Genomic DNA, 19735 nt, shown 5'->3' with positions numbered 1-19735 from the left:
AGGCCCATCTCATTTCCAAACTACACTGCTTCCCCTGATAAACTCGAGTAGGTAGAATCTCCAAACCCTTCCAACATATACTCCCAGCCCCAGTAAGCATTCTCCTACCAGCCCTTCCTGTTAATGAATTCTCTTGCAATCTCCTTTCAGCTACTGAAATCACCCTGTGGCATGCTCCAGCATGGTAATATTAAGAGAGGAGCCCTAATTTTCTGTTTGTAAAGTCTGGCCACCCTACATCATAGTACTGCTCCATCTTTTTAAAACATTTAAAGTGAATTAGTGCTGAGAAAGATTCGGCTTGATGGCGCTGGAGGCTGACATCCTGTATGTATCTACAGGAAAGGTGGCTGTGCAAGCTTCCCCTGCACTGCCCTCTCAATGTTCTTCAGTCTTGTTCTAGAGCAAACACCTCTATAGGTGAGGGGAAATAGTGCAGTGTTCAGGGACCATGGATTCCACAGCCTGTCTGCTGAGAGTGTCAACAAGGGTGCCAGCTGATTCCAATTATCCACATCACAAAATCAACATTACACCTTTCCACTGTGAACTGGATTTAGACCACTGATTCGTTTCACATAGGCTAATAAACAGCTACCAGGTGGATGGTTTTCAACCATTTCCAAAACAGGCTGGATTTGGATCTGAAAGGGAAAAGTTCTGTATCCCATTACAGAACCTCTGAGCTAACCAGTCTTCCTTTTTCCTATTCCTTTGTATGTATTTATTTAGATTTAGATAGTGCCTACCATCTTCTCTCACTAATTAAAAGCTGTTGTGGATAGTCTTGTATTCGTAGCATATCAAATTGCCATGCCTTCTCATTTTCCAATGTGCCTTCATTGTGCAGAAATCCTTCAGCAGAGGGTACATGCAATACAGTTCTATTCACAACAAGAGTAATGATTCTGACAGCAGGAACTGTGAGTTGGGGGGGGGAGGACTTGATTCTCTCTTTCCCAGAAGCTGCTCATAATGGCTAATCAAACTCCTCAATGTTTCCATCCTCAAACTCCAAAATTCCATTTCCATTTTTACTTGGAAAAAAACTTGATAAATTATTCATTAAATATATGTATTCAATGTTTTTTATCCACTGAGATATTTACCAGATGCAGTTACTCGAACTGCTTTGTTGACTCGAACGTGAACAACCATCAGAAATGTATCCTACACATTGGTATACAATAATTTCAGGTACAACAGTAAAAAAAAAAAAAAAACATTGAAAACAAGATCTTCTAAAATGCATAGAATATTTTTAATTAGTTTTACAGTTTATTACTTTGTGACACACTCTCTAACTGTAGTCATGAAAGATAAAAAGCAGCAACCACCTAAATCACTGGCTTCAGTTTGTTTTTATACTGGAAGATAAAAAGCAAATACTGTTACCCATCCAGTTATGACAAGAGGAGGCATGATATGAGACATAGGTGCTGGAACTAAGGGTGCGGGGGTGGAGGAGCACTTCTGCACCTCCTGGCTTGAAGTGTTTTCCATCATATACAGGGTTTACAGTTTGGTTCAATGACTCTCAGTACCCCCCGCCCCCCATACAAATTGTTCCACCACCTCTGGTATGAGAAGGATTTTAAGGACAAAGCAGATGTATTGTACTTTTTATCAGGCCAACAAAGAAATTTTAATGCTCAGGCTTTTGAGTTCACAGTGCAAAAATGTTCCAGTGAGAGCACTGTTGCATTATCTCCCTTTTGCTTATCTCTTGCACTTAAAAACTGCATTTCCTCCAGTTTTCAGTTTAAAAAACAAAAAAACAAAACAAAACAAAAAAAGGTGTATCCAGTGCACCCATTTCCCCATTCAAATCTCAGTATTCTCAAGAATCCTAGCTCCAACAACCCCTTCTCTCCTCTTGGATGTGTAGCCTTCAAAAAGGAGAGACTCTGGCCTAGAACCTGATCCAATACCAACTGGAGATGCCCACTGACTTCAATGGGCCACTAAAACAGGGTTTCTGGTACAGTAGCCTTTCCAATTTCCTTTACCACAACCCCAGCTAGCTGACTAATTTTGATTAATTGTGATTTTTCAGCTAATAGGGTCTTTTCAGAGGAAGTGTCACACTGTGCCCTGTGCAGCTTAAATGATGCAATGATTAGAAGAACCACTGGTTTTCTCCATCTTTTCTTTTCTTTTGTGTATTGGCTTTTTAATAAGTTTGCTCAAATTAAAAAATTACCTAATTGGGCATTAGGACTTCAAAAACTTCATGTCACTAGTTATAACCCTGTTTTGTACAGCTACAAAAATCAACATTCATTCACCAATCATTCCTTTCTAAGCACTTTTGTTTTTCTGAAATAGCCCAACCATTTGTCTGAAGTCAAAAATGGCATCTGTATGTAATTTCCATGCTAATTTGGCACCATCACATCCTTTTGATGACAGTCTGTACTGTTTCCCCTTTTTCTTCTGCTCCTTTCAGCTGCAGGACCCAGATGTTAAGTTCAAGAAAGTATTTTTTCCTGGCAGTGATATCAGGGTCTGTCATTGGCATCTTTGCTGATGGCTGTTGCAAAGCTGCGAATGAAACAGTACAAGATCAGACTGCAGACAGGCTTTCTTATTTTGATGCTAAAACCTTTTTCAGTTGCCTTAAGTATGAGCGACGTTAACTAAAATATCACAGACATGTTCACATTTCAGATATATAATGTTGCTTATCTGTTTCCACTGTTGACAGCTCTTTATCTTCCTCCCTAGCATCTGTAATCAGAAACTGGAAGTAGGTAGTAAGGGGAAGACTTTCAAAAGTGCCAATAAAGCACTAGACGTGGTGGCACCATTTTAAAAAATTGGCCTAAAAGAGGAAAAGCTGGGTGCTAAAGGAATCATGGGGTGAATGATGAGCAAAGGGGAAAAGGTAAAGAGAAAAAAAGTAAAAGAAAGAATGAATGGAAAAAACACAGAAGATTAAATGTTTGTGAAATTTTTAAGGCATCCTGCTATCTGTTTCTAAAATGTGATGAAAGTCTTTCAAAAAGGAGCAATGGAAAAGTTGTTTATAATTAATACTTTTCTCCAGTTTTTCTTTCCCTTAACCCCATGCTTCCCTCCTGGGTCAGTTGCTGCAGCATTTGATTCTTCATCATATTGAAAAAGTATTTGTCTCCTCAGCGGCTATTGTATCACATACTCATCACACACTCCTTTTCTTTCATCACACACTGGTTTGCCTGGAGTACAGAATGAATCAAGCAGCTTGCATCTTCCCCTGAAGCACAAGAATAGCACCTGTGAAGCCTCATGAGTGACAAATCCACATTTTTCTGAAAAGAAGGCCTCCGCAAGAATGTACATGTTCCCTTTGCACCCAGATGGAAATATTAACTCTGCAGTACAACAACTAATTTTTAGAAAGCATCCATCATAACCAGTATTATCAAATGCTTTATAGTGAGAGGCAGAACAGAACAGAGTTGAGTACAGCAACTCAGAAACAGAAAGGGAAAACAAATATGTATCGAATCACAATCATAGAAGAGAAAGCTAATAGAGATTTGCTTGGTCAAGAAGCAAACAATTATCCTTGCAGGCTGTTAACAGGGGAGAGAAGACAATATATGGGTAAAGTAATGGGATAAAGGAAAGGTAAGTGGGATTTAACTCCAACTATAGGTGAAGACAAACTGGGAAGTTCTAAAATGAGATAATACTACTATTTAGCACTTGTATAGCATTATTTATCTTCATATGGAATCTGATCTATCCAGTTATTAATATACCCCACTCCATGGTATTTTAGTGGCATATAATTGAGAAGTAGATAACTTTTGTCTTGCCCACATTTCACAAATGAGGAAACTGAGGCAGAGAAATTAAGGATCAGATTTTAATAAGTGGACTCTAATTTTAGCATCTCAGTATTTGATTGCTCAACTTGAGACACTTCGGACATGATTTCTAGAAATGCTGCATATACACAAATTCAGTGCTCAGGGCCTCTTAAAAGGAGGCTCATGATGTCTCAAATTTGGCACACAAACTGAGACATGTAAAATTAGAAGCCCCTTTTGAAAGTTTAAGCTTACGTTTCTATTCTAGGCAAAAGAGAGAGCAGTGTCAAACCAGGATTAGAACTCAGGAGTTCTCAGGGCCCATACATCTGCTAAGACCACTAAATAACTTATTTGGGGGCTTAAACTTGTAAGATGTTGAACACTCTGGCTCCTGTTCAGCCAATCACTTATGCACATTTTGAATTTTAGACATACGAGTAGTGCTATTCAAGTCAGTAAGTTGATTAAATGCTACGTTACTGAGGCCCGAATGCTCAGTACCATACAGGATGAAACCCTTGAAAAGAGAAACTCTAGCTAGACAAGGCAAGGCAAGTGAAAGAGCAACTCCCAAGAGCAGAAAGCTGCACGGAGGATTCAGAGGGGAGGTCATGATTGGAACAGCGAAGGTAGGAGAGCGGGTGGATGCGAGATCTGAAAATCAGGAGACCAATACTGAATCTGATTTGGAGGGAGATGGGAAGCTCCAAATCAGTTTCCCAGACCAGATGGGAAGCTAGTGAAGTTGACAGAGACTGGCAGTGAAACAATCTGTATTCAAACACTGAGCAAATAATCTGGTCACAGCATTTTGGACTTCTTAAAGTTTGGTGATTAGGCCCTATTTTCTTTTCTTTTTTTAAAGCAACTAGTTATTTGTGGTGTCTGACTTGGGACATGTTAAAGGTGTATGTCTTTCAGAAGTGTGATTATACCCCTTCTAGAAGCTGTCTGAAGTTGGACACCCCTTTTGAAAAGTTAGGGTTAGGGATTTTGGGACACCACAGAAGAGTCAATTGTAATAGTCGAGATGGATGTGACTAATGGATGAGTACTGATCATAACAGCAGCAGGGCGCAGGAAAGGGTGAATTCTGGCAGTGTTCTGGAGGTAGTGACAGACTGGCTGACCAAGAAGAAGTGAAAGTAACTTTGGGGAGAGCAAGGTAAATTCCAATACGTAAGTTGTTGGGATCAAAGTAAAGGGCTGAGCAACTAAGAGCAGTGGCAGACTCAGAGACCTGGAAAAAGAAAGCATTTCACCTAGTAGGATACAAATTACACACCACAGAACCAGCAAAACATGATACAGTTAACTCAGAATTAATGTTTTTTATTATTATTTTCCTTCAACAATGTGGAAATCTCCAAGAAATTATTCTTACAGCTCTTCCTACAAATAAGTTTATGGAGATTAGGCGCTGTTTGGAGTTTGTGATCAAAGTGTCGGAAACAATTGGTTACACTTGTGACCGTGAAAACTTTAGATCTGAGTGTGCAGATGGAAAAAGGAAAGTGAGCCCATAATTAGCTGTTTTGCATAAAAAAGTTAGAACAGTGACACACGCTAATACAAGTGAGATTAGAGGCAGCAAGAAGAGAAAGGCAGCAGCTTCAGAAATCCGATAGAGATATTATCAACTCTTTCTGTTTATGATGTTAAGCCATTTTTTGCAGCTGCAGGCTCTTCTATTAACAGGGCAAATCAAAAAGAATAAAATTTTGCATGCATGCAAGAACACCTGACCCTCCAAGTTAGATGCAAAGCTTGGACTCCAGCTCCTCTGTGAAATAGTTATCATCAGGAACAGTACTCTGGGTATTGGCATGTGAATAAGCACATCAAGATGATTAGTACAAGTAAGGATGGACGAAAAGGCTGATAATTGTATTTAGATAGTTCTGTTATATGGATCACAATGGGAGGATACACAGATTCAGGAAAACATATAATAGAAATAACGGGGCTACAATTGAACCACATTGGACAGGGGACCAAGAGAAGCAGCAGGAACTGGCGAGCAAGGAACGAAGAGAGATGTATTGTTCCTGAATGTTGTATTATGGGTGTCTGTTAGATACTGAGCCCTTCATTAGGTCCTTTTAGCATAATTAGCAGACAGATGCAGGAAACCCCAGCTGGGCAGGGCAGCACAGAGCAACCAATTGGAGGAAGATGAAGCACTATGTAGAAGCACTGTACTACGAAGCAGGCAGCAGAGGGTCAGTACACACAGCAGCAGCAAATGGGAGCGGTTAGCAGTAAGGGCAATATCACAACTCCAGTAGACAAGAGAAAAGAGAATTTTGGTTTTGGTTTTTGTCTGATTTTATTTCATTATGGGCCATAGACAAGATTATTTAACCATTTCCTTCCCTGACAGTCAGATAGGATGCAATTAGATGAAACTTCATATGGGTGTGTAAATTTGATTAGTAAGAATACAATGAGATTGTTTTTATCCTGCAGCTCTGACAGCAGCAATTTTTTCAAGCCAACAACATCCATTATGAATGAGGAATACTGTATCTGCCTGCACTGCATAGATTACATAACTGTGCATCTAAATTCAGTCACCAATTGGCTGCAGTGCTCTGAAGAGACTTAGAAATTTCCCCCAAGCCTCTAACCTAGGTTTCATGCATGCACTTGTGAATATCCAATATCTGAATATTTTTAGTGGCTAGTGGAAACATGTCGCTCTTCAAATAAATTACTAAGCTATACATTTATTATCTGCCTCACACACATTTAGTCCAGAATTATAAAAGTTAGGGCTGGAAAAGACCTATTAGATCATCTTGTCAACCACCCTGCAAATGAAAGAATGTTCCTTACTACCAGTATCGAGAGAATTAAAATCTTATCGTAGCAACATCTTTGTGACAGTAGTGTACTTCCACTGCAAAGAGAAGTAGCTCTCATTAGTTAACAGTAGCTGCAGAATGTGAAGGGATTTCTAATGTTGTGTCTTGGTAATGCATCATGCATAATGATGTATAAAAGTTCTACTAGAGCTCATGGAGAGGCACCAGAGACACAAGAGATCGAGGCCATGAAAGAAAAAAAGTGTGTTCTTAATCAAGACAGCCAATTCAAGTTAACTAACGCAAGGTGAAGTTCTAGTGAAGACCAGACGGTTCATAGTTTTCACATGATTTAGCAAGTCAAGTTAAAGACTAGACTCCCACATAGGCTTTAATTTGACCTAACTTGTGTGAAAACTACTACAGCCTTGTCTTCACTAGGATTTTACTGCCAGTTAGCTAACTTGAGTCAGCCAGCTCGAGTAAGAACACATTACCGTCACTGTAGTGACGACAAGGCCTGCAAGGAAGGAATCAGATGGAGAGGGAGGCAAGAGCAACATGATAGGGACAACCATGGTCCAGAGTAGTTAAAAGCAAAGTTAAGTGACATGGGGTGCAATGTACAAATCGTTGAGACTAGAAGCATTGAGAGTCTTCAACTCCCATTAAAGCGCATGAGGGTTGGGGATTATGATAACTTTGGTTTATTTGTTTCCTTAAATGGAAGTTGGGGCACTGAGCATCATGCAAATGCAAGTCCATGAAAATCTCCTCAGGGGATAGGCTAGGAAGAGAAAAGAGGAGATCAGCCATTGGGTTGCATTAGGAAGGGAGACATCCCTGTTCTGAATTTGGGAATTTATCATACAATCCATTTTCAAAGACTTGTATAGGTATTTACAAAGAATGCATCAGCCAGGTTAGAGCTACCTAAATCCTAGAACAGGGGTTCTCAAACTTCACTGCACCACAACCCTCTTCTGATAACAAAAATTACTACATGACCACACGAGGGTGGATGAAAGCCTGAGCCTGCATGGGCTCTGGGTGGGGTGGGGGCCCAAAACTGAAGCCCAAGCCCCACTATTCTGCTCCTTCATAAAAATTATCTGGACTTGTCTTCACTATTTGAACATGGTTGTGACCACAGGATCAGAACTCTGTGGTCAGTGTAGACACACTCAGCACTATGTGAAATAATCATGGTTAAACTTTCAAGCCCTCCAAGTTTAACCATGATTAACTGATACAATTTGGCCTAGTCTACACTGACTGCAAAGGTGATGACTTGCAGTTAACTTGATTCTCCACAACTGTGTTCAAACATGGTAATATTCTATAGTGTAAACCAGCCCCCCTTGCTCCAGTATATTTCAAGGGAGTTAAAAGTTTTATTCCTCCTTTTCTCATCATATGTCCATATTTATAGGCGTCAGACGCTGACAAAAACTATTAAAGTAAAACCTGCATTCTCATATATATTATCCATAACAAAATGCTGCAATAGTCTATGGTCATCACCCAAAACACTGGAATAATGCCACGTAAGTAGAGTTGGTGAGAAAATGTTTGTTTCCCCAAGAAAAAGTCAAAGATTTTCACTGAAAGCAAAAGTTCTACAATGAAAGTTGTCTCTATAAAACTGATTAAGTTGGGCTGTGTCTTTATTGTTGCTCATAACACTGAAGAGCAAAGGTGCTTAGTTTACAAGTACAAAATTAGATAATTTTCAAACCGTAAGCACTACAAATTCAGCCTGGGTTGTGAAAGTTTTTTGAGGGTATTGTTTTATTTCGGGTCTTTTGAGGTTTTTGTTTTATTTCGTCTTGGAGGGAGTGGGAGGAGATCGACACCAGCATAAGATTCTACTGGCCTATATCTGCTCCCAGTTAGCTATGCAAATCCATTGCCTCCCAAGTGCTCAGCTCTTGTAGGTCAAGATGAGATGATAAGTAACAGTCAGCATGGATTTGTCAAGAACAAATTGTGTCAAACCAACCTGATAGCTTTCTTTCACAGGGTAACAAGCCTTGTGGACAGGGGGGAAAATGCTAGATGTGGTATATCTTGAATTTAGTAAGGCTTTTGATACTGTCTCACATGACCTTCTCATAAACAAACTAGGGACATACAACCTGATGGAGCTACTATAAGGTGGGTGTATAACTGGTTGGAAAATCGTTCCCAGAGAGTAGTTATCAGTGGTTCACGGTCATGCTGGAAGGGCATAATGAGTGGGGTCCCGCAGGGATCAGTTCTGGGTCTGGTTCTGTTCAATACCTCCATCAATGATTTAGATAATGGCATAGAGAGTACACTTATAAAGTCTGCGGATGATACCAAGCTGGGAGGAGTTGAAAGTGCTTTGGAGGATAGGACTAAAATTTAAAATCATCTGGACAAACTGGAGAAATGGTATGAAGTAAATACGATGAAATTCAATAAGGACAAATGCAAAGTACTCCACTTAGGAAGGAACAATCAGCTGCACACATACAAAATGGGAAATGACTGCCTAGAAAGGAGTATTGCAGAAAGGGATCTGGGGGTCATAGTAGACCACAAGCTAAATATGAGTCAACAGTGTAACACTGCTGCAAAAAAAGCAAACATCATTCTGGGATGTATTAGCAGGAATGTTGTAAGCAAGACACGACAAGTCATTCTTCTGTTCTACTCCGCACTGATTAGGCCTCAAATGTAGTATTGTGTCCAGTTCTGGGTGCCACATTTCAGGAAAGATGTGGACAAATTGAAGGAAGTCCAGGAAAGAGCAACAAATATGATTAAAGGTCTAGAAAACATGACCCTATGAGGAAAGATTGAGAAAATTGGGTTTGTTTAGTCTGAGAAGAAAAGACTAAGGGGGGACATAACAGTTTTCAAGTACATAAAAGGTTGTTACAAGGAGGAGGCAGAAAAATTGTTCTTCTTAACTTCTGAGGATAGGACAAGAAGCAATGGGCTTAAATTGCAGCAAGGGAGGTTTAGGTTGGACATTAGAAAAAACTTCCTAACTGTCAGAGTGGTTAAGTACTGGAATAAATTGCCTAGGGAGGTTGTGGAATCTTCATCATTGGGGATTTTTAAGAGCAGGTTGGACAAACACCTGTCAGGGATGGTCTAGATAATACTCAGTCCTGCCTTGAGTGCAGGGGACTGGACTAGATGACCTCTCGAGATCATTTCCAGTTCTATGATTCTATTATTCTATGATTCGAAGATCGTATTGACTTCTGCACCTCTTCAAATCAGAGGCCGTTAGTTAACAATCCAATTGAAGATGCATAAGCTAGGATAATATCCATTTCACTCCTACCTTAGCAGTGTCAGTTCTTAAAAGGAGGAATTGTGCATATAAGCCACATACTTGCATATTTACTACCTGATCTCTATGGACAGCTGCTGTTTGCACACACAAGGTTTTTTTTTGTGTGGGGTGGGGTTGTATGTGCACTTGCATTCACAAATAGTTGCAGAAGCAAATTTGCAAACAATGCTTGGCCCTTTATTATAAGATTAATTCGCAAATTAGACAAGTAGCTGAATTCTATAAGAAAAATACACAGTGTATGTACAGTGAGCCATAACTTTTGGAGGGGGCTTGTTTTGTCAGGTTTTGGGGTTTTTTTTTCATAAATAGCTGCTTGCTTTTTCTTCAGTAGTTAGTCAAATATTTTGCACACCATATTTTTCTATATAGGGTCTTATACCACCCCCATCACCACAGTATCAGAATACATTCCAGTAGTGCATCAAGCAATGTGACTTATATCTGTCACATGTGGTTTGTTCTCTTTCTCATCCTCTCCCCCAGAGAGAGAATTGCATGTGCAGTGTAGTTTTGATTTTGGTAAGGAAGCTTATAGACATATAGGGCAGCTTTATAAACAGTTCCATTCATCACTATTTCAAAACAAAATTACAATCACTAACAAAGGCATTTGACAGTGAAAGCTTGTTTGAGAACCATGTTGTCTACAAAAAACACTTTATGGAACTCCAACTCTCAAAATTCTTTTGAAGTTTCACTTCTGATATGCTCCTTTGAAATAATTTCAAACAACTTTGTTATGAGAGAAAAAGTAATGAATATTGCCAAATGCCTTCTGAAGAGTTCAGATAATTGCATCTTCATAAAAAGAAAAAAATGTCATCCACATTCCATGTGATATTAGCTAATCAGAACTTTTGTCACTATGATATAATCAAAACCAAAGCAGGTTTTGTTTTATTTTTGTTTGTTAGAAAGACCAGCAGAAGAAAAAACAGTAGCAACTTGCAAGCAGAGGAAAAAAGGTATTCTAAATAGAAAAATGGTTACAGTTAATGTGATTTGTTTTCACTAGAACTGCTTCTGGGATTTGCTTTCAAACTACAGACTTATCTGCTTTCATTTGATAAGGGACAATGCTACAAAACCTGTCTGAGTCGCTTCGACTCTCTCATCAAATAAAAGAACACACGTATCACACTTGCAAGTAGGAAAACATTCAAGTTCAGGTAACACAAGAATAAAGAGAAAAGGCCTACCTTACAAACGTGCATACAAATGTGAAAACAATTACATTACAGATATAAAATAGAGTCCATTAAAGATGCTATGGCACAAATTCTGCCCTGAGATATGCCTACAAGACATCAATGAAGTTGATGGGAATACTTTGTAATTACATACAAGAGCACAATTCTGATCTGTTTCATAGAGATAACATTCAAACTCTATTTAGACAGATCATTTTTCTTTATAAACAACTGCTAAAGTTTCGCTTTATTTTAGTTTCTTTCATTATCCAGGGATGTGTTCGTACCATCACTGCATTACTTGCTTCTCTTTATTACATTCTTATATGTTAGTTCACTGGTCCTGTATCTCTGTACTTAGTTTTGGCAGTCAGAATCTTCTTATGTTTGAAAAATGGTGATGGCAACAAAGCAAGCTGAAGATTTTGGTTCAAGTCATACCTATAGCAGTGTGACACACTGGGGAAGATTTTCAAAAGGCACAAAGGCCAGTTAGGTGCCTAATTTCCAGTGAATAGCAATGAAATGTAGATGCCTTACAGCCATTTGAGCCTTTGAAAATCTTACCCATTATTAATAATCTCCCCTTCCTGTACAGAAATAAGTTCTACTGATATCAATGTCTTTATACTGATATAGTTCCATCCATCCTATGGGGAGACTTCTTAGTGTATGTGCAACAGGCCTCAGGTGGCACGTGACCTGGATTCATCACCAAATTTGGTCCGCTGGTTGGATCATTAGCTACCCTGTGATGGGCCGGGTACAGGGCAATGCTTTATCTATGCTGGTAAGCAATGCCGAAGACTAGGCTACACTACCCAGAGTGTGCCAATACAGCTGCACCAGGATAGTTATACTGGCAGAGCCGCCTAGCGTGGGTGCAGCATATGCTGAGAGAAGGAGGTTTTCTGCTGGCACAGTAACACCACCATCACCCCAAACAACAATTAGCTACTCTGACAGAAGCACTCTTCTGTCAGCATAGCTGCATCTACATCAGGGTTTTGCCTGGTGAGTAGGTTTTTTCACACCCTGACTGACAGACCTATTCCAACAAAACTTTGTAGTACAGACCTGGCCTACGGGCCTTTACTCTCCGAGAAATACTGTAACCTCCCATACACCATGAAATTGAACTGGAAAATAAAAAATAAGGGACTAAATCTTGAAGTCCTTTCTAAGTTTTCGACTATACTGATTTCAAGGAAGATTTTGCTCTAGTAAGGACTCAGTAAAAACTAAGGCCCAGAGCCTCCCCTCCCATTGAAATATCTAGCAAGCTGGCCTGAGAGGAGGAAAACTAAGCTCATTATCACATAGTAAAATTTCATGGCAGGGAAAGAGGTGGGCAGAATAAGCTGCAGTGCTGTCCCCAGAACCCAGAAGATGCCCCGTAATGCAAGCAGATTCTGTAGATCTGCTGAGGGACAGGAGTTTTCTGCACAGCAGCCCTGAGTTTTCACACTGGCTCTGAGGCCCCCTAGTTCTGTTGCAATGTGACCTAAAGTACAGGTCTAGTCACAGCTGCTCCCAGGATTCTGCCAGTGCAAGGGGGGGTCTCCAGTGCAAGGGAGTTCCAGATAAAAATCTACAGAACCTGGAGCTGTACTCCCTTTTCCTGGTAATCTATGGAGGGCTGGTGGGAGAACAATGGTAGGAAGACAATGTATCCATCCCTTCTCAGCCCAGGCCTACTCACTCCCTTTACATGGAACCTGACTCTGTGGACAGTCCTCACCACAGACCCAAGAAAGACAGGACAATGCCAGGGAAGCTGCTGTCTGCTAACTTATGCACCAAACAATGAAATCTGTGTGAAGATGTAAATTTCTGGCCTGTCAGTCTCTAGTCTTGTGGATCCATCAGCCATTCTTTCCCCTTCCCCACAGAGGGAGACTGCAGAGGCCACTCTAGACCAGAGACTTCATTACTGATTAGATTGACATGCTCTTCAGCAAACCCTGTGGCCACAACTTTGGAGTGACTATGATGAAATCTGAAGGGAATTCCATGCAACCTCTCTCATAGAAGATTGCCACAACGTAGGGTCTGTGAGGAGGAATTCCTCTGTTTGAAGACCAAAGCTCTGATACACTGCATAAAACGCAGCTTGATAAAGCACGCTGTAATATTTAGACTAGTTATTTGCAAATATTTTTGGAGCCAAAATTTCATCATTTGAAAGTTAAGTGTTTTTTTTTTACCCATGAAAGCTTATGTCTAAATAAATCTGTTAGTCCTTAAGGTGCCACCGGACTCCTCATTGTTTTTGTGGATACAGACTAACACGGCTACCCCCTGATACTTGGCACCATGCAAGCACTGAATTTAGCTGTATGAAGTGGAAATCCATCAACTTCATGAAAAAACTCACACAGATACAGAGACGCATCTGAAGAAGTGTGCAGGGTTTTATCCATGAAAGCTTATGTCCAAATAAATCTGTTAGTCTTTAAGGGTGTCATCGGACTCCTTGTTGTTTTAGTGATTTAGTCCTACCTCAATAAAATACCACTTACAGCTGATATTATGGTATATGCAAGCTATACAACAGACTTTGTACTCTTTATATTTCTAAGGAGTCTCCATCTGCCATTTTGCAAGGCAGAGTGGATACGGCTTTTTACAGTGAAGATGCACTGTTGTGTTCTCTCAGAGAATTTACATTTGTGCTACCTTATTTTGTTGTTTCCTGTAAACTAGAACAAAAAGGCATTCACACAAAAAGTATACAGTTGCTCTTAATGCACGGCGAAACGTACATTCTCAAATTTTTTATTTCACACATGAAAGACTACTTTAAATATTTGCCTGAATTGCATTCTTCACATTATAACAACTTCTAATAGTTCAGTGCTTCAAGCTCTTTCTCTGCCAATGAAATAGGTCTATCAGTATTAACATGTTAATTCAAATATGTGCTTTAATGGGATCCTGACCCATGACAAACATTGCTTTCTGCATTCATAATACAATCAGTGTGAGATTCAGGTTAAATTCTCACATATCAAACAAATATTCAAGACAGACCAGTTAAATTGTTTGCAAAAGACTTAATCTGACATAGTATTATCAGTTTTCTAGTCTTTCTTGACTATCCATGTAGCACATCCAGGATATAAAAGGTAAATCTGAGCTAGCACTACTGAATTTGTGCTAAATTCAAATCTCCAGCTCTGTGTTTTGAGATAACATTGTTAAACTTAAACCAAGATTTTGAATGATTCAAGTCATGTTCTCAGACTGTTTCTGCTAACAGTAATGTGTTGGTCTACAACATATGGTACAGTCATTACTTAAAAGCTGGTTCTCAGCGGTACACTTCTTCCCCTATAACCCAGTACGAAGATTGGAACTGGGGACCCATCTGCTCACATCTATTGACTTTTCAACATAACCTCAAAACATTCAGTTAATTGTTGCCACTCTAAATATTGTAAGGATTTTTTATAGCATGGCAAATAACAAGAATGTGATTTCACTTTAAATTATTGTCAGAGAAACGAATAAAGAGAACAAACAGCTGCATTACTGAATCATGTAAACACAATAACATAGCTGCATAATGCAGACTCTTTGTTATACTACTTTCCTATTTTTTAAGTGAGGAAGGTACAAGTGATAATTGTTCTACTCCAGCAGAAAAACACTTTTAAAAAATACACCCAAGAACTTGGAGGTGATCCCTTATATTGGGGTATCTAAAAATACAAATAAAAAGGATCTGGAGAGATTTTATTTTTAATTAGCTTTATATGAGCGTGTAAACAGTAAAAGAGAAAATCAAAGGATTGCCCTTTGTGGTGCCTCTTGTAGAATAATCAGCTTTGATGTTACTCTTTTGATAACCCACAAGATTTTGGGTCGAGCAAGAAGCACCTCTTTAGGATTTGTTCTCATTTGACACGGCTTTGACAAACATATGTAGATTTTATCCCAAGTCAAAATTCAGAACATATTGTATTAAACCATTTTTACAGGACATCCAAACACTGATGTTCCTTGAGCATCCAGAAAGATGGGCAGAGGAAAATGTGAGAGTGAAACTAAAAGGAAAAATCTAAAACTATAAAGAAAATGACAGCTGAGTTAATGGGACACATCTATTCATACAGTGTAGGGTCCCCAGGTGTGTAAATTGTCATAGTTCAATGGAAGTCAGTAGATCTCCCCAATGTATCAAATAAGTGAAATCAGACTGGATGGATTGATAACCCATTTCAAGATATATTGTACTAACAAGAATGTGTTCATTTTTAGAAGTATACATTTAACACCAATTCAAGATAACTAAAGCATAAATGCTGGTTACACCTCTGACAAACCTGGCCTTTTACCTTCAACTCAGAAAGAATTTTTCTGTCATTAATTCTGTGACTTCACTCTGTAGCACATGAGATAAGAATAACAAAATGGAGTGGGAGAGGGAGACAATAGAGAAGAGTGCTGCAAAATGGTAGGAGAAACAGAAGATTACAGAAGCCTTTTGGAGCATGAAAATATGCATGCACAAAAAATAACATGATTAATATTATAACCAGAAAAATACAGTTTCTCGTGCTCCCCAGTCCCACATTCCAGCCTTTTCACTAGATCAGAAAGAAATCTAGATATCTTTTAAACTCAGTTCTTCTCTTTTCTTACATAGCTTTCCTCAGCAACAGACTATATGGTCTCATATACACTGGAACTTAGCTAAGTAGAATCCTAGAGTGAGATTCTGTGCTGAGTCTCCCTCAGGGCTTGTCTGCACTTGAAAGTAAATCCCAATTAAACTAGTGTATAAACTTAAAGCACAATAGCTATTCCTGAATAACTCCATGTGTAGACACCCCTAAAAGGAGCAGCACAGAACTCACAGCATAGGGACAGGGGAGGCCAAGGTGAGAGGCCCCCATCATAACTTGAACAACACTGAGGTCTGCATAAATTATGACAAACTCCTGAGGCTGCCCTATATGCCATAGCTCTGCCCAGAATCTTAGCAGCACTGCATGTTTCGTGAGACACACCACATGCCTAGCATACCCCTGCACCAAGTTTTATGAGGGATCCTTGGAAGACAACCTTATGTCTGTCTTTCTCAGTGCCTGCACCAGGGAAATTCTTACCTGATCAGATGCAAGTCTTTCAGAGTCCATTTATGCCACTCCAGCCCTTTTACCCAGCATAAAAAGCCCAGAGCGTAATGCTGACAGACCCTAGTCATGGGTGGGTGGGCGGAATTGAACCTGGGGCCTCTGGAGCTTAGTGCATGAGCTGCTACTGCATGAGCTAGAAGGCATATGGCCCTTAGCTAAGGCTGTAGTGCAGACTCATTAATCTCTCTCTCTTTAAGTGGTCGTAGTGCCACTAAATGGGACAGAACACCACATCTAGGAGGTATGTGGGTTACACAGGGTCAGGGATCTCAGTTCTAGTCTTGAATATGACTTTTGAACACTGTTCTAACATAGCTTGGTCCTACCCACCCCAAAGAGCCAAAAACATATTAGAAAATATTTTAAAAGGAGCAATGTTTTTCTTCCAAACATGACTCCATTCTCATGTAGACAGCAGCTACGTCTATTACTTTTCATATGATAGCTCTGCTTGAGTTCCCTAAATAGTTTTACGATTATTTAGATATGTCCCTTTTTAAAAAAGAAAAATGTATTTTGATGGTTTGTATCAATCCCTTTCACAATTTTGTAAACTTTCAGCAATGAAAGACTTTTTGACATGTATTACCAGCCAGAAATATATTCCAGGGTTCTGTTTGAAAATACAGGATGATCCAAAGCTAAAACAGCATTCTACAGAAATAGCTTAATTAACCTAGTTTGTTTTTTACACTCTCCTTTTTTCATTGTTTTCTACAGTGCCAACAAATCTGTGGCACATGGTACACATAAGAATATGTTATCTCAAAAACCAGAAAGAAGAAAGTAGGAGAAAACATACAGGGGCTAAGTATACTTACCAGCTGGCAAAGAGGGAGATGTAGTGAGCAGCAGCAGGTTACAAAATGGCCACCTTAGGACAGCAGCTTTGTGTCTCTGCCATATTTAAAGGGTCAGGCCCCAGAAAGACTTTCTGGGAAAAAGTTCCTGTAAGAGAATGACTCTGTATCAGGAAGGGTTAGTAAAGGGATTAGGCAGACAGAAAAGGAAATGCTCCTGGGGAAGGGATGATCTTCGTATACCACCACTATAGCACATTGCAAATTCTGATAGCTAATTCAGAATATGTGTGTGTAGTAACCAAAAATCATCACCACATTTTGAGTGTTTGGTGACCTACAAAAAATGGCTCTGGTATCTGTCCAGATCCAGTAGATAAGAGTCAACATCACAAACATTGCAACAAGGGAGGTTCAGGTTGGACATTAGGAAAAACTTAAAACTTAAGCACAGGAATAAATTGCCTTGGGAGGTGTGGAATCTCCATCATTTGAGATTTTTTAAAAGCAAGTTAGACAAACCTGTCAGGGATGGTCTAAATAATACTTAGTTCTGCCATGAGTGCAGGGGACTGGACTAGATGATCTCTTGAGATCGTTTCCAGTCCTATGATTCTATGAAAAACTGCTACCACAACTGGCATCCTTGTTGGCAATATCAGGAGAAATACCAAAGACTGAATGTGCATGAATATTGAACTACCATCTCAACCCTACAGCCTGTTATGTCCGTGTCAAGGCACATTGGAAGGGCAGGGTAGGAAGCTTGTCTTGCCATCTCCCATCCCACAACTCTTACATGGATAAAGAGGGCTTTTGTCTCCATAAGTGTCAACTTAGCTGACACTTTACACAAGCATTGTCTTCATTTCTGAAAATGCTAAAATTAACATTGTTATGAGCTCATGTGCAATGAAGCAATAGTAAACACATAAGAGTGATCTACAGAAATATACGACCATCCTTTAGCAGTTTGTACCCTGTATAAGTAATTCAATTGGTATACAATAAACCACTGATTTTTTTGCTTGCCTGCCCTTGGAGTCTCATGTTGTTCATATATTGTATTCATAAAAACATAGGGGACAAATTCATCTCTAATGTAGCTCAACAGAATTACTCCAGGAATAAATCAGACTGTTACTTTACACACAAATCAACCAGGGCTAGAAAGGTGTTAATACCTTTACACCCATTCCCAAACAGGCTAACACGATGTCAAAATAATGGTGCCAAAATTACAGCAGTGACCATGGCAGGCTCTTGAATCCTCTGGTACAAATACTAAAGCCCTTCTGATAATATTCAGGTACTTGAGAGCAGGTGTGGACTCACTGAGGCAGCTGAGCTCTGTCCCTGTTTCTGTTCAGGTCCCTTGTGACTGGTCTGGTCTTTCTGAAGAACGCACAGCCCATTTGCAACAGCCTTAGCATCTTCATGCTGTTCATTCTGCTGTAGCCCTGATCCTTTGTCATTCAACTCATCTGTAGAATTGGCAAACAGAGCCCTTCACCTGACATATTTCCATATTAAAATGAAGAAAAATTTTATATAAATATAAACTTATTGCTAGTCCATTATATTTTACTACAGACACCCTGACTTATGCAATCATCCCATTCCAGAAAGCCTTGTGTAACTTGAATTTTGCGTAAGTCGGAAACATATAACAGTACGTCACGCAAAAATTTCCGCAACTTGAAAATCCTATTTCTGGCTTATGGAACTTTTTCCATAAATGCAAATTTGTGTAAGTCGGGTCTTGCATAACCCGGGGAGCATATGTATTCCCATAATCCAGTCATTGGCAGACAATTATTCTATGTACTCTCAAGAGTAAATGTCAGGTGAGAATGCATATTCTGAAGGGTCTCTTATATGTGTTACAACAGTTCAGCATTTGAGTGTTTTAAATTCTTTCAGATAAAGTGAGGTTTTCCAAAAGTAACATCAGAGAAGAGTGTGGCTTTGCAGAGGGGCAGGGAAACACCACAACCCCTTAAGCCATCCTTGTGATTGTTACAATGATCACAGTAATTCTGCAGAGACATTCCTTTGCCAAATTGAAAGGTAGCAATCAGTATCAATGGGGGTCTGTAGGATGGGAGTTTGTAGAGAGAACATTAAATTGTCAGAGTGAAATGGTTTCGTGAAAATCTATGGAAGCCAGATCAAAATAAAACAGGTTTATGTCACTAAAAGTCAATGCAGACCATATTTATGATGTTCAGATGATATGAAATAAATCTGCCTGAAGAAGAGCTCTGTGTAAACTCAAAAGTTTGTCTCTTTCACTACCAGAAGTTGGACCAATAAAAGATATTACCACACCCACCTTGTGTCTCTCATATCTTGGGAACAACACAGCTACAAGAGGGCAAACACAAATCTGTCTCGAAATTCATGCCTAGATCTTGTTACCATGTACAAAATTAAACAAGGTAAATGTGAATCTGTAGAAAATGAAGTATTATGTCACAGTGACAATTATATATGCATATGGGCAGCCCAATCTTCAAATGTGAGAACCGAGCTCTGCACTAGGTCCTTAGTATTGCACTTAAGCACTTAAAATGGGTTTTTAGGAGGCTTAGATCAGGTTCACAAGTTAGGATCTTAATACTTAACATAGGCTCTCGAGTTTGAAAACTTGT

General features: G+C 39.4%; 1 long non-coding RNA gene across 1 annotated transcript; it reads right to left on the bottom strand.

Moving 5' to 3' along the window:
• Positions 1–1123: 1123 nt before the first annotated feature.
• LOC122458077 lies at positions 1124–18561 on the bottom strand. The gene is made up of 3 exons (XR_006277911.1): positions 18417–18561; positions 17103–17229; positions 1124–2544 (listed from the first exon to the last, which is right to left on the bottom strand). It is a non-coding gene; the product is annotated as an uncharacterized LOC122458077 (long non-coding RNA).
• Positions 18562–19735: the final 1174 nt, after the last annotated feature.

This window comes from Dermochelys coriacea, chromosome 11, assembly GCF_009764565.3.
Source record: "Dermochelys coriacea isolate rDerCor1 chromosome 11, rDerCor1.pri.v4, whole genome shotgun sequence".
Taxonomy (NCBI): Eukaryota; Metazoa; Chordata; order Testudines; family Dermochelyidae; genus Dermochelys; species Dermochelys coriacea.
This window is presented reverse-complemented; position numbering and strand designations above follow the sequence as displayed.